This window comes from Manihot esculenta, chromosome 12 (genome assembly GCF_001659605.2).
Source record: "Manihot esculenta cultivar AM560-2 chromosome 12, M.esculenta_v8, whole genome shotgun sequence".
Classification (NCBI taxonomy): Eukaryota; Viridiplantae; Streptophyta; class Magnoliopsida; order Malpighiales; family Euphorbiaceae; genus Manihot; species Manihot esculenta.
The window spans coordinates 32,316,117-32,330,463 of NC_035172.2; the positions used below are offsets into that span (position 1 = coordinate 32,316,117).

The following is a 14,347-nucleotide window of genomic DNA, read 5'->3' on the forward strand; positions in this document are numbered from 1 at the left end:
GACCACCACGAGCACTTCGGCCTGGACACATTCAGAGGATTGATCTCCACGGGGATCCAGGATTTATAGGGTCTTTACTCCTTCCTCTCCCACTGGTGTCTGTTCAGTGCTTTAGGCCCCCGATCTTGTCTCCTCTCCAACCTATCTTGCCTCTTGTCTTCCTCAACCCTTCCTCTATCTGCTGCCTTCTTAGCGAATCTGCTTGTGGTTAAGGCATCATCCTGCCTTATATACTTTTATGCCCTTTTCATCGACTATGTTAAGGTGGTAAGTGGCTTTCTATATAGTGATATGAAGAACTCTTGGAAGTGGTGCCCTTTTGCATAGCTTCAACAGCTCTTGCTTCATCAAGCTCAGGTATTTGTAAAGCCTCGAGTTAAACCTAGCCACACACTCCTTTAAAGATTCATTCCTCCTTTGCTGAACCGTTTCTAAATGGCTTGTCTTTCTTTCAGCTGGGACTCCAGTAATGAATCTGCTGATGAACATGCTGACCAGGTCTATGAAGTTCTTAATATTACCGGCCTCCATGCTGTTGAACTATGCTCGGGCTAGTCTGGTTAAGGTGGTAGGAAAAACCTTGACATCAGACATCTGAGTGAGTTTGCAGTTCCATGAACGTCTTATAGTTCAAGACGTGCTCCCGGGGGTTTCTTGTCCCATCATAGGCAATTATTGTCGGCATCATGAACTTCTTGGGGATGGTTTCCTGTTGTGCACATCTCACAAATGGGGATGAGGTTGGAAATAAGGGACTGTTATTGTCTCGTGCCCCCAACTTCGTCAGCAGTTGCTCTCTCACCCTTTCTAACTTTTAATCTACATCTGCTTCCTCTCTCCTGGGCCTTTTCTCCAAGCGGTAGTTTCTTTCTAACTCATCACTCTCTGATCTTTCTGCTAGTTTAGAAGAGTAGCTCTAAGCCCCATCGTTCTCGATAAACTCCTTTACTACTCAACCTCTTGCTCTGGCCATAGGCTCGTTCCTTCGGTTGGCTTCTCCATCACCATCACTTGTTCTCCTGCTGCTCTGTTAAGGGGCTTGATGGTTTAACGTGGGCTGGGGCTCATTGATGCTGAACCCTTCGGTTACGAGTGGTACACTCAACAGGGTGTTAAGTCCCTTCTGCAACTTGGTGAAGGATTAAACAACATGGGTGGTTGATTTAATGGGACGATAGGGCTAAAGAATGAGAACTGTGGTCATTTCTGAGCAGAGCTTAGGTCGTTTGGTGTGTTTCCAGTATAGTTTTCGCTGTGATTGGCCATGCGCATCTCAGTGGGTGAGATGAGAATGAGAACTCTAGCGATGAAAAGATCTCCTTCATTCCCACAAACGGTGTCAATTGATATCCTGAGATCTAGTAAAGGGTAGGATTAAGGCGTATTTTGCTAAGGTTGGGCTAGTTGGCTTATGCCTTCCTTCTTTTATTCTTTTCCTTTTTGTCTTCTAGTGATGTGTAACCATCGTTCTGCATCTGTACGTCCTGTCATTGTCACGTTGGACTATACATACCGACGTATTGTGTCCTTTTCCATCATCAAAAAATCATTTAATTCCCTCCAGAGCCATGTAGACACGATTCTAAATGTCCAGGGGTCTATTATCTCGCAGATCTATCAAGTCAACTAGGCTGAACCTTTTATACATGGGTCTGAGCCCTGCCTTGTTCGATCCGTCTGAGCCAGTCCTAGACTGCATATTGAAGACAAGTCTGCATATTGAATTTTAATAGAGTTATAGCTTGACCTTTCCAACGTGGACTCAGTCGACTCAGTCATAATTTAGATATCTAAGATCGAGTAATTATCAGCGAATAATATATTAATTAAACTAATAAAAAACAGTCTAATATTATGAATATAATCTTATATAATTATATAAAATCCATGAGTTCATGTCGAAAAATATTATTATTGACATATAAAATAATAATAGAAATATGTCTAATTTGAAATAAACGTTTTAATATTATGTTATTTTGTCTTTTTTGAAATATGCCATATTGATGAAGGGATTCAGAAAATAGAAAGACGATGCATATCAAAGATAAGTCCGAAAAGAAAGATTTCCAAAAATCGAGAAAAAACATATGAAATAAAAACAATATGAGTGAAATTGCCCGACCATGTTTGTCTTAAATTACAACCTTTCTTTCTATGTATCAAAATCTTTGGTAAAGAAATGACATTTGAATGAATAACCATTATCTAAATCTGTCCTTATAAATATATGTAAAATTATCAATTTTTAACATTTAAGACTCGTTTATTTATAAAAAATAATTTATATTTAAAAAATATTTTTTAATAAAATAATTTATTTTTATTATTTAATTTTAATTTAAAAAATAAAATTTATTAATAAATTTATATGAAGAGATTTTAATAAAAATTTCAAAGTCTAACAAATAAATTTATTTTTTAAAAATAAGAAAATAATTTATTTTAATAAAAAAATATTTTTTATTGATTAAATTTTTTGAGTGTCTCAAACAATAGAAAATATAAAAAATATTTTTTTAAAAAAAATATTTTTAATAAAATAAAGGGAACCTAAATTATTTTTTTATTAAAATTGATCAAAAGAAATTTGACTAAAATTGATACATTAACGCATCTTAATCCCGTTTCACCCAACTAAAATTATAACAGAATTTTTAATTTAATTAAAATTGATCAAAATTATTAAAATTAGTCTGTACAAATATTTGGATAAAATTATTGCTTGGCCTAATAATAATTTTGTATTATTTTTTCATTTCATTATATTTATTAGAAAAAATTACTTTTTAAATTTTGAGATATAGTATAATTAATGGATCTATCCCTTTATTTTTAGTATCGAATAATTTAGTCTCTTAGTATTTATTCCATTTAAATTAGGAATTCTTTTATTAAAATATTTTATTAATTAATTATTTAGACCGGATAAAAAGAAAGAGAATAAAAAAAAGAGAAAAATTCGTTAATTATGTTATTCCTAAAAATAAAAAAAAATAATTTTTCTATTTATTAATATGAAAAAAATGCAATACCCATCTCTTATATTACATAATTAGCTTGCAAGGCTCGATCTAATAAGACAGTCCCTAGATTTTTCCTGTTTTTAGAAAAAAATGTGAAGCAAATGTGAAAGCTGTGCAAGAGGAAAATTATATTATATACGGAAATTACGAAAAATAATAACCAATAATAAATCATTATTTACTAAAAATTATTTTTTTTCTTATTTAATTGTATCTTGTTACTTTGATTTTCAATAAAATAATTGCTTATTAAAAATATAATTTCTGAAAATTATAATTTTTACTAGTAAAATACTAAATATTATAATTGAATAATAAATTGAATTAATAAAATTAAATTATTTTAATAATAATATATTCAGTTTCATTTATATTTTTATTTATAAATAATTTTAATTTCAGTTTTAGGTGAGATAATTTTGATTTAATAACTAAAATAATTTATTTCTATTAATTTATATATTTTTATTATCACTACGAGAAATGTTAAAATATAAAAAATTTTACTATTAAAAATATAAAATTTATACTATAAATTTATATGATTTATTGCAGGTTAATGCTAAAAAACTATGATCATATGCATTGTACAATAAAATAATATTTATTATTAAAATAATAATTATTATTAATAATAAATATTAAAATAACCTCATATTATTTCTTTAAATAATTAAAATTCTTATTTAATTATATCTAACTAAATTATAATTTTTAAATAATTATTAACTATTTTGCTCTAAATATTTTAGTATTATTATTATTATTTTTTTAAAAAAAATTTTTATTATTATATTATTTTATGAATAGTTACGGGCTTTAGAAATGGCAGTGGCACTGGGCTTCTTTCTTGTTCATGTTGTCGCCAACCTCGCTTTGCTAGGCCTTTGGACTTCGAAACGAGTTGACTGGCTCTGCTACTATCTCCGCCCGCTACTACTAAAGCTAATCAACGAGCAGCCCATCTCACTCCTCCCAAATAAAAAAAAAACAGAATAAAATTTTTATCTTTTACTCCGTGACCCCTTGTTTGTTTGCTGATTTCTTGACCCTTTTTGTTATCTGATTTGCTGCAGGAGGAATAGGGCAGCCTCTGTCAATGTTGATGGAGAATTTTAATTCATTGGTTTCGGTTCTTCATTCGTATGATGTGCTCAATATTCTCTGGTGTTACTGTTGATATAATCCATATGGACACTGGTGCTGTGGTAAGATGCCTTCCTTATTATGATTCCTGCAATTAGAGAAAACAAAACAAAAATTATAATTCGATGTGTGATTTAGAGAAGTATTAGTTCTTAATACTTGAATTGTAGTTGCATAATGTATAATTAGACGTTTTAGCTTTCTGTGAATTTGGAGCTGTAAAGAAAACTTTCCATGTTACTCCAGTTTTAATCTCATTTAGGTTCATGCTTTAACTTAAAAAATCAAAGCTTAAACATGAATTTAAGATTAATTATTATAATGATTGTGAAGAGCTCAAAAGAATATATTGAATTTGAACCTCATTAATTTGACAATTTTCCTAAAAGTGTGATTTTGTTTAATATTTCATATGATTTTTATTTTAAAGGAGACACGAGTTGGCAATTAAATGAATTTTAAACATGAAAAATGGTTACTAATATGGATTATTAGTACTATTATTTAGATAGAAACTATATTAAAATTAATTATTTTTGCTTAATTGATTGAGCAAGTGAGCAAGCTTGAGTCATTTGAAATTTAACATACAAAACTTGAACAATTATTTAAACTTATGTCAAGCTCAAATTAGACTTAAATGAACCCAACATGAGCAGTCTGATGCTCATCTGAGCTTTGCTCAATTTAAACTTTAGGGATGCAGTTTCTTGGACTCACTGCAAGTGGAGGTTACTCTTATGGGGATGGTCCTTGTTTTTATTTCTTCTAGTGTTCCTAGGACCAGGGACAGAAAGAGATGATCTATTCAACATAAGTTCTGCAATACTTATGAACCTTTTTGAAGGAATTGCCAAGTGCTGCCCACAAGCTATTGTCACATTTTTAGTAATCCTGTTAACTCAACAGTTCCAACTGTGGCATAAGTTTTCGTGAAAGCTGGCTCTTTTGACCCAAATCGAGTTTTCAATCAATTGGGAAGTGCTTGATATTGTTGGAGCCAATACATTTGTGGTAAGAACTCACAATTTTGCCTTTGGGTCATCTTTTGTGGGTAGAAACTTCGTATATGTACTTTGATTATTGGTCTTAATAACAAGCTAATAGCTGGTTTTATGTTCTGTTAAACTCTTTGTGCATTTCCTCCCTCATGTGTTATTTCTATGTAACCATTGTTGTTAGATTAACCATGCTTCATTTGCAAGACTATTAATGAGAGTAGAGTCTTCTTGTTGAGATTTAAAAGGCTTTGTTGATTTGAGTAACTTGCATGTTCTGTAAGTTGTTATAGAAAAAAGCTATCCATTTTTGTTATTGGCTGAAAACATCTTCAACAATGACTTGCTCTACAATAAGTGGAATATGAAAAATTTCTATGCTGAAAGGAAACATATTAGGGTTATAAATATAGAGGCAACTTTGTTGTTGCATTATCAGTTTTAGATAAACTATGCTGATGTATCAGATGTTTAATTGCATAAGCTGCTTGCAAACCATGATTGACCTAGGTATGATTCATTATAGCTTTTTGGTTGGTCTAGTCTTCCTCACTTTTTTTAATTGTATTTGTTAAACTTTGCTCCTTATTTTTTTACTGGGATATAATCTATAGTTCATTTCTATTTTTGGATTTAAGTAGGGGTTTTTGTCCTATGTTTTGGTTACCCCACAGGCAGAAGTTTTGGGCCTTGATCCTAGAGAAGTTGATCTTAATGTTCCAGTTGTAGGGGAGTTGGGGTCATGCTGGGGTTACTTTTTTTCATCTTCTATCACATGTTTAGAGAAAGTCTATGAAGATTTTTTTTTCCTAACCTGATTTTTTTATTAGGGTAGAAATACAATGTAGTCTCTTATGTTTGCTATCATTGAATGAGTTAGTCCCTGTATTTTGAAAACCAAATTAGTTGGTCCCTGCATATTGGTCATGTTAACAAATTGGTTTTTTTGTCCAAAAATCACATGTTTTGCATTAGTTCTCAGTGAGAAGGCAGTATTGCCATTATAATTATTTCAAATTTACCAATTTTTTTCTCCTTGTAATTGTCCTCTAATTGCTCTCTCACTCAATTTTTTTTGTCTTTTTATCATCTTCTCTCTCTCTCTCTCTCTCTCTACCTTGCTAAATCATTTTTTAGTATTGGCTATACCTCTTCTTTTTTTTCTTTCTTATATAATCATTTTGTAGTATATTTCGACAACAGAGGAAGCAGCAAAGAGGAAAAATAGAGAGAAGTTGAATGAAAATATACTAGTGTTTGGATCTAGTAAAATTTGGGGAAAGGAGCATATCTCATGTGTAGATTCAATTCGATGATAAAGAAAAAGTATCAAGTGACATAGAAATTGAGAGTTTAATAGGAAGAAAATGTATGGTAGTAGCTATGAACGCACTTTTAACTGAAATGCATTATTGTGGTTTGATAATTTGACTTGAGCTGAATAATTTTGTGCCTTCACCAAGTGTAGAGATGGATTTGTTGGCATGGTTTTGATTACCGGCCATTTTGTAATATAGGGCTGATTATAGAAGTTTTTAAGCCTCCTCTTACCATTATCCCCATTAGTTGTAAGGGACATGTCTAATTGCCATATGCTTGTTATTTAACAGTAACGGCCATTATGTTTGTCTTTAATGGTGACAATCTTTATTTACTGTTATGTAAAGGTAAGGGTCCATTACTAACATGGCCTTTCTTTATCTAGGGGCAGCAGGTCATTTCAAATATTTGTTTCTAGTTTTGGGGTTCAGGCTTCTTTTCTCACATTTTTCTGAACTTTTAATTTTAAATTTTCTATCATTTTACAAAACCTTTCATTTTTTAAGCAAAGATCATTATTGGTGAATATTTATTTGAAATGAAGGAGAGCAATCTACATCCGCATCTTGCAAAGAGTGAGTTTTTTGTTTCTGCTTTTAATGGAAACAAGGTTAATTGTTTATTATCTGCATATTAGTTTTCAATTGATTAATTCTAACAATATCTAACAATGATGGATTTTTAAGATTTTTAATTGATGTATTTATGTTTGTAATTTAATTTTATCTTAATTTTATTTATATTTTTAAATATCTATTCATTTCATGAACTTAGTAAATCTTTTAGAAAGAAAATTTGCATACCATTACATAGACATGTTTCTGTTACCTGCAGCCACATTCTAGGTTGATGCATGCACCTCATTGACAATCATATAATAACATTCTTTTGAGATGGATCAGCTTGCCTATTGCTAATGGCCATTGTATGTAGTTGGAGAGTCCTTAATAGAGATATTTGATAGAGCCATATGCATAATCTTATGGTATAAGCATGTCTTAGTCAATTTTCACCAATGACGGATAATTCCAGTTTGCATCTTTGTCAGTGAAAGCGATAAATAAATAGCATACGCGTTATATCAAAACAGGAAAAAAATGGAGGATATATTTTGGAGGTTGGATGCTTGTTATCTAAATATTGGTAGTTTTCCTAAATACTGGGACATATTCGATTTCAATGCCATGACTTACTGCTGTTAGCTCAAACTATGTTATTAACGCATTAAAGTGACATTTTGTTCTATTGAAAAATTATTCCATATAACCATTGTACACCATTGATTATGATGGGACTTATATAGAATCCACCATGATCGATGGTTATAATGTAATGGTTGTATGTACAACAATTATATTATAAAATTTTTCCTGTTCATAGACGGTGCTTTTCTGTTCATGATGTGTAATTTTTTCAGACTCTAGGCATTTTGATACATTTTGCGGACAGAAGCTGGGTCTCGTTCTGCAACACAATATATGGTCGGTCAATTTTTTCCCTCCCTCTCTCTCTTTCAACTTATCCTGTTATTTTCACTGAATGGCAGGAGTAATCTCATATGAGAACGAAATATATTGTTAAATTGTGGGCATATGCAGCTGTTAAATTTCCAGATGCATGTCTCTGGTGCTTGAGGGGAAATGCTGGTGTTATCCAATGTGCACATGTGACTTCTGCTATGTGCTATCAGTTTGTGTTTTTTCACAAAGTCTAGTTTCAACGTTTATTTATTTTGATTTTTCAGTCAACAAGTGTACTGAAATGTAGTCCTTATAGGCAACTGAGCATCCTTCGTTTGCAACCAAGGTATGGCTCGGGCTGGGGTTGAAGAAATTTATCCACTTGGATACCTCAATGAGTATGAAAGGTTTATAAAATTTTCTTTCTAAAACTCTGGTTATTTGGTCACAAATTTGGCAGGAACAATCAGTTTCATTTAACCTGTTATTAACTATAGGGTTGGCTTGGAGAAAGAAAGAGTTGGCAGCAAGCATTCAGAAGGGGGTTACCTTTATCAGGACATGTGTTTTTCATGCATTTCTCCAAGTTCTGGTTTCCATGAAATAAGTGCGTCTTGTTTTAGATGGCAGTAAAAAGCACAAAGTGGGTGATGAGAGTATGGACGGTGGTGGGATTTCTTGAACAGGGTTCTGATGATAATTATTTGCAATAAATAAACACTTTTAAGCTTGAAAGTTCATATTTATCGATTCAAGATTGGTTTCATGTTAATGGGTATATCTTGTAAGTTTGAAATGTGAACCTGAGAACATCGGATGGTGTCCCAGGATGGAATCTTCTCTGTGTCCACCTTGGGAAGTGTTTGCAATCCAAGACGGATAGATGCTTGTAAAGACAATCGTAGAAACAACAGACAAAGGAACGAACGAATACGATCATAGGAGTAAGAGATTGAAAAAAAAAATAAAAAAATCTCAAAGGTTGTGCCATGAGTTTGTTTGCACGCTGCCCATTTGACCTGAGCACAGTTTCTACGTTTTCTTTTCAGCTTCAGTTGCTTTCTATTACATTCTTTGCTAGCACCCTGACCTGAACTTTGGATTCATGCCCCTCATAGATCCTGAGAATCATTAGATGCTACTCCGTATTTGTCAATGCACATGCTTATCTCAGTTTAAAGATGACTGTGGCAGGGGACTGTGCCTGGAAAGGCGTGAAAGAAGACAACATTTTTGAGGAACTACTCAAAATTTGAGCCAGCTTTAAGCTTTAGCAGGCATATGGGTGTGGCTCAATTCAAGACTTTTGGCCCATTCTGTCAAAAGGACTCTCAGTCCTTTGGAAGCAGACCCAATTCCTTCCATGTGGGACAATTGAATTGATGGGTCCTCAATTTGGGTGACCCAATGAACTTTGAAATTAGAAACCAAAATAGATATTAAATAGTAAAATTTTAAAAAATCCAGGGACTTGATAGAAATTCTCCCTAATCTTAAATGCTGAGGAACTATTAATGATAGAATCTCAGATCACAAAATTTTCAATTTCTATCATTGATTGCAATGGAAGCATCATTTGATTCTTCATGTTGATTCGAAAATTGATTACAATGTACTTCAACTGTTTGAAATATTTAATCTTTGACTTGTATTTGATTGAATACATGCAAAATCTAGGCACCCCATGAACAATGATGAAGGTGCTAAGCTTGTGAAACATTTAACATGATTAAAGAAGCTGCATTATTTTTTTTAATCCCTTAGTGCTAAATCTTTTTCCTCTTAGACCCACAATTGAAGCCCTGTGATTTGTCTTTTTACAGTATAATAATTTATATTATTTATTACTTTCCCCATTTTTTCAACCAAAAGCTTACTTTACTGTTATAACTTTATAAAATATCAAAGTGGTAGAGTGGACTTAGGTGAATGGTTGCTTTAATTGGATATGATGTTGGAGCCCATTTTCATTATATCTCATTTTGTACTTTGTCCCCACCCGCTTTTTTTATTTTTAGAATTAAATATTTTTAATCAAAATTAAAAAAATTATAAAAATTACAGTAGAGAGAAAGTATTATTATTATTAGTTTAATTGTCTTTACAGCTATTCCGTTTCCTCAAATCTGTGTCCTACCACTTGCTGCCTGTTATTAAATTTTCAAAAGCCATTGTCTCTCTCGCTTTTGCTTTTCCAATATCACCTCAAATGTCTCCTTCTTCCTCTGCATAATTTGCATTAAATGCTCCTTTTAATCACTTCAAAAGTAAGACAACTAATTTCACACACTTTTGGTTTTTTTTTTTTTTTTCCCATATTCAATTCTTTCTTTGATTAACCAGCAGTTGGCTTCTTATTATTAGAACCGTGAAAAAAATAATATTTTTTCTGTTTCATGATTATTATTTATTTTTTTTATATTATAACAATATATAAAATTTCTTATTAATAAAGAAAAAATTCACCCCATATCATCTAGCGTGATCATTCGGTCAATTCGATTCAAAACTGAACTGAACCGAATAAATCGAAAATTGAAATTTTAGTATTTATAAAAATCAAATCGAATCGATTTTAATCAGAAATCAAATCAAATCGAACCGGTCTGATTCGGTTTGATCGACTTTAATTTTTAATAAATTTTTTATTTTTTACACTTTATTTTTAATATTTTGATTATTATTAAAATTAAAAATCGAACCGAATCGAATTAAATAAAAAATTAAATCGAATTTTAAAATTAATTTAATTCGATCGATTTTTTTGATTTGAATCGAATACGGATCAGCCTAGTATCATCTTACCTAAAAAGTAAATAATTTGCGATGTTAATTAACATAAGAAAGGTCACGGTTGAGTGGATCACAAAATCAATTTTGAATCCAGAAAATGTTAATAGCTTTATAAATAAGAAAGAATGTGTGGGAAAATTTTGGACTTTGCTGTCTCTCATCTTTATCTTTTATTTATTTTTTAAAAATTATAGCAATATATGAATTACTCGATTATTATTATAGAATGAATACATTAGGTTTAAAATGCATTTGAATTTGCATTTGAATTTGCATTTGTGTTGTGTTAGTTGGGATGGACAGTGAAAGAAGAGAGGCATATGGGACCATATCACCCATGCATATACAAAACAAAGGACAAATTCGTAATTTACCCTCATTCAAAACAAAATGCTATCTACCTTTCATTCCATGTTATCCCACTATCCATTTTCTATTTACATTATTTTTTCTTATATTATTATACAATAAAAATTAAATATTTCTATAATATTGTAAAAATTGTTATTTTATTAATATTATTAAAATATTTTTTTTCTTTTTCATTAATAAGAAGTCTCACGTTTGAATTCAAAATATGAAAAATACTTTTAAAAATTTGAGAAAGAGCTGATTTTGTCTGACGCGAATTCGAATTACTCGAATCTAATAGATTTGAGATGAAAAACTGATGACTGCTGGATTTCTCCATCTCATTACGAAGCCGGGCCGATAGTAGCAGCCCACAATCAGAGGCTCCTAAGCCCTCGAATAAGTCAGGCCCAACCCGTTCATCCTCCTAATTGGACTCCTATTTAAGTCATTCAATCAGACCGGCTCGGCCCATTTCAGCTTTAAAGTCAGCCCTTTTCTAAGTTCCGGTCTTTTCCCCTCAAACCCGGTCACAAGAAGAAAAGACTGCAGGTCCAGTCATTTTGCAGCCCTGTCCACTCGCGCGCCGAAGGGAATTAAATGCTTGTCTGACACATGAAGGGTCCTGGGGTTATCCGTACGTATAGACCTGCACCATGCACCAAGGGGTAAGTGGTCCTATAGCGGAAAGGCCATCTCGCGTGAAGGAGAAGAAAGAGAATAAAATGGAGGAAACACTCTCCTCTAGGGCTAAGTTTTTCTAAATTCACAATACCCTTATAAAATCCTATTTTTCTGAATCTCAGATCATTAGAAACGATTTTTATATAAAATATATTTTTTAAATTCTAAAAAACATAAAAGTGATAGTGGAAAATATAAAAAAAAATGTTTTTGAAACCCTAAAAAATGTAGAAATGATAATGGGAAGTTGCAAATTTGGATGACATTGGAAAAAGGAATGATATTTTGTAGGTATTAAGGCAATGGTTTTGTAACAAAAAGAGATGTTCATTTGCTGAGACAAAAGAACATGCAGCTATTTAGTCTCTATCTCTCTCCAATATGTTATATAATTGATCTATGGATTTTCTCTCTCAAAAAGCTATTTGTCATTTCTCTAGTCTTTTTCATCTCCACCTACAATGTCTATATTTACTGTTTATTTCAATATTTTCTGCTCATTTAGGAAAAATGCCAACATCAATTCTCAAATTCAATCCATAATTTCAATTTTATTGGTTTTTTCTCTTAAAAATTGCATTATTGATTTCTATTTTTGTGTTATTCCCATCAGTCTTTGTCCTCTCTATTTGGTGTTAGGGATTTATCATAGAATTCCAATTTCTCATTCTCTATCAATAATTGAATCTCAATAATTTCTCTCTCTTTTTTTTTTTTTTTTCTATACATAAAATCAAAGGTTATGATATTTTATTTTTTGAAGTTTGTGTATAGCTAGGTTAGGTGAGATTAGGGTTTGTCATGTTAATTTGTCTCTGGTTTAAGCTATGCCAATTATTTACTAATTACTCATAGGATTTATCTCCAATCTTAATCCTAATCCTAATTCTAACTCTAACCCTAACTGCCCTTTGATGGATACAACTAAAGAGGATAATTGAAATAAACTTTCAAGACAAATATTTATGTTTTTATAAATTGCTTTTATTATAGTAATATATTATGTAAAGATAATCAGTTATTCTTTGTATGATTTATTTAGAAAAATTTTTATTTATTAACAACGTCATTTGAGATATTTCAGATTTTATATTTCTCTCCATCTAAAAAAAAATATCTATGTCTTGTGGCATTAAAGTGCTATAGTTATAGGATGTAGATTGAAACACTTTCGATTCTGAAATAATTCAGCCTTACAACAATAGATTATACATTAATTGAGGCCAATCATAATTAAATCTAATTACATTATTATATAATATTTTTAATAGAATTAATTTTAACTGTAATTCAAACTCGAAATATCATAATTTTTAAAATGGTGGAGTGAGCAGTTTTCGATTTAAATTAAAAAAATTAATTGAATCGAATTAATTAAAAACTTTAGTTCAATTTTTTATTTATTTCAATTCAGTTTGATTTCAAAAATTTCACTTATTTTGGTTTGATTCAATTTTGATTAAAAAAATTAAAAAAATTAAACTAAACTGATTAGTGATAATAATATATTTTTTAAAAAATATAATGATAATAATATGTTATTTTTTATAATATAAAAAAATAGATTATATTAAAATTAAAATATTTTAATTAAATTTTAAAATATTAAAAATAAAATATAAAAAATAAAAAATTTATTAAAAATTAAAATTGATTAAATCGAATTAAATTAAATTAATTCGATTCAATTTAATTTTTAATCAAAATTAATTCAATTTAATTTTTATAAATATTAAAATTTCGACTTTTAATTTATTCTATTCAAATTAAATTTTAACGGAATTCACTAAAGCTCACTCTAAATACCACGATGTCATTTAATTAATTAATTAAGGATGAATTGATAAATTAATAAATAAATTGGAAAACCAAAATCACCTGACCTGAATATTCAGCTCCACCGTATTACACAGAGGGGACATGCCACGTCAGTGATCTTGTCATATCAAATCAATTATCACCACTCCTCCTCCTACCCATATTCTAATCCAATCAATCTCCATCAAACACCATTCTCACTTTTTGTCTTCTTATGCCACTTGTTTTTCTTAAAAAACAACTTTGAATTTGTCTGAAATTTTTAACTCCTTAGGAGGCTGGTAATGAAATCATATGAAATGTGAAAATTGTGAGATACGTTCTGTTCTATTCTACTAACTTAATATTCTTACCAACCCAAAAGAATCATAATGACAAAATGATTTGCCTTGCATGACCAACAATATAGCTCCTTGTTGACCATGGCAAATTGGCAATCACATCTTTAACTAAGTGGATTCCAACTTCAACAACCCAAGGGACAATCTTACTAACTCTGCACCAACTCATTTCTTACCATTACATGCGAGTCACGTGCATGTCATATGACAAAACCTCACAGATAGGTTCCTGTTTCTCTTCATAACAGGACAACCAAAAATGGAACCCACCAGCAAGCACGCCATGGTTCAGTGCTGTTGGCTGGTGGGTAGAAGCTAGAATTTAAAGACTACGTTTCTTCTTTTCAACGTAACGAGCTTATAGCTACTGCCATTCATTTCACTCATGCACAGAATTTCAATTTTAATTT

At 30.9% G+C, this 14,347-nt stretch overlaps 1 pseudogene; it reads left to right on the forward strand.

Annotated features, from left to right (window-relative positions):
* Window positions 1-4,092: 4,092 nt before the first annotated feature.
* Window positions 4,093-6,067, forward strand: LOC110627630 (annotated as a pseudogene).
* Window positions 6,068-14,347: the final 8,280 nt, after the last annotated feature.